We start from the raw sequence: 1619 nt of genomic DNA on the forward strand, positions 1-1619 counted from the left end.
TAAAAACTCTTTATTTGTAACACAATTAAAAAGTATTTATTCTGATCAATGATTATTTTTTATATGACCCTGATGTGAATCAATTAGTCCAGTTTTTGGAAAAAAATGGGTGTGTCAAGCCTACGCAAGACAGAAGTGAAACTTCTAGTATTCTTCTCTCTCTCTCTTTTCATTTCATTCTCTCTTTTTTTCTGTCTATTGACATATTTATAAGTAGCATGTGATAAAAAAAATTAAAAGTTATAAAAAAAGAAAAAAAAAATTAGTTAAAGCGGGGATCGAACCTCGGTTCTTCACGACCACAGTCGTGCGCTCTGCCTGTAGACAGCGAAGATGAGTTAGGAGAGTGAGTTAAACTAGGTATATAATATTAGCTAGGCTCCTATAGCGAAATGATCCCTTTTTTTCGTCACGGTCATGAGTCGGTTTTACTCCGGTCCTCGAAATTGCATGACGCGCGTAAAGAAGTTTCACTTCAAAAAATTCCTCCAAATTTATGGATATAATTACGATCTTTTTCAAGCGCGTATGTAATGATTATTTTTATCAACGTCGCATACACCTTGCTAATGTTTTCAGTATTATTAGGGCTTTTTTATACTAATTTTCATATATTTATTGGCAGGTAGAGTAGAAATTAATATTTTTTAGCGTTTGCCAACGACCATACCATGTTGAACACACCGGTTCTCGTCCGATCACCGAAGTTAAGCAACATTGGGCGCGGTCAGTACTTGGATGGGTGACCGCTTGGGAACACCGCGTGCCGTTGGCCCATTTTTTATGGTAATTTCATGTTTTTTTTTATTTTTTTATCGTTACTATAATTAATAATATCATAAAATTCTTTAACTTTTCAAGTATGCTACAGGCCTAAAATATTACTTAGTGGATTGATATTATGGTCAACCATTGAAAAAAAAAATTCCTACAAAGTTATGGATGTAATTACGATCTTTTTCAAGCGCGTATGTAATGATTATTTTTATCAACGTCGCACACACCTTGCTAATGTTTTCAGTATTATTAGGGCTTTTTTATACTAATTTTCATATATTTATTTGCAGGTAGAATAGAAATTAATATTGTTTAGCGTTTGCCAACGACCATACCATGTTGAACACACCGGTTCTCGTCCGATCACCGAAGTTAAGCAACATTGGGCGCGGTCAGTACTTGGATGGGTGACCGCTTGGGAACACCGCGTGCCGTTGGCCCATTTTTTATGGTAATTTTATGTTTTTTTTTATTTTTTTATCGTTAACATCATAAAAAATTTTATATCATTCTTTAACTTTTCAATTATTCTACAGGCCTAAAATATTACTTAGTGGATTGATATTATCGTCAACCATTGAAAAAAAAAAAGGCGTTAAAAACAAAAAAATATTTTGCCATAGCCGAGAATCGAACTCGAATCAACTGCTTGGAAAGCAACTATGCTGACCATTACACCACCAACGCCAGTTGTCGAGATGAGCTAAGAAGCATTTATATTTTACTTCAAAACTTTGACTAGATCAAATGAACTTTAATCGGTCCCGCATTTTCGTTTCGGTCATGAGTTGGTTTTACTCCGGTCCACGAAATTGCATGACGCGCGTAAAGAAGTTTCACTT

General features: G+C 34.8%; 2 non-coding genes across 2 annotated transcripts; both read left to right on the forward strand.

Moving 5' to 3' along the window:
- The first annotated feature begins 656 nt into the window (after nucleotides 1-656).
- Nucleotides 657-775, forward strand: LOC149421740 (5S ribosomal RNA). Its single transcript, XR_016302554.1, has one exon. It is a non-coding gene; the product is annotated as a 5S ribosomal RNA (ribosomal RNA).
- A 323-nt stretch (nucleotides 776-1098) lies between these two features.
- LOC149421741 (5S ribosomal RNA) lies at nucleotides 1099-1217 on the forward strand. The gene has a single exon (XR_016302555.1). It is a non-coding gene; the product is annotated as a 5S ribosomal RNA (ribosomal RNA).
- The last annotated feature ends 402 nt before the right edge of the window (nucleotides 1218-1619 follow it).

Source organism: Hesperophylax consimilis, chromosome 8 (genome assembly GCF_061612785.1).
Source record: "Hesperophylax consimilis isolate HC1 chromosome 8, BYU_Hcon_1.0, whole genome shotgun sequence".
NCBI classification, from domain to species: Eukaryota; Metazoa; Arthropoda; class Insecta; order Trichoptera; family Limnephilidae; genus Hesperophylax; species Hesperophylax consimilis.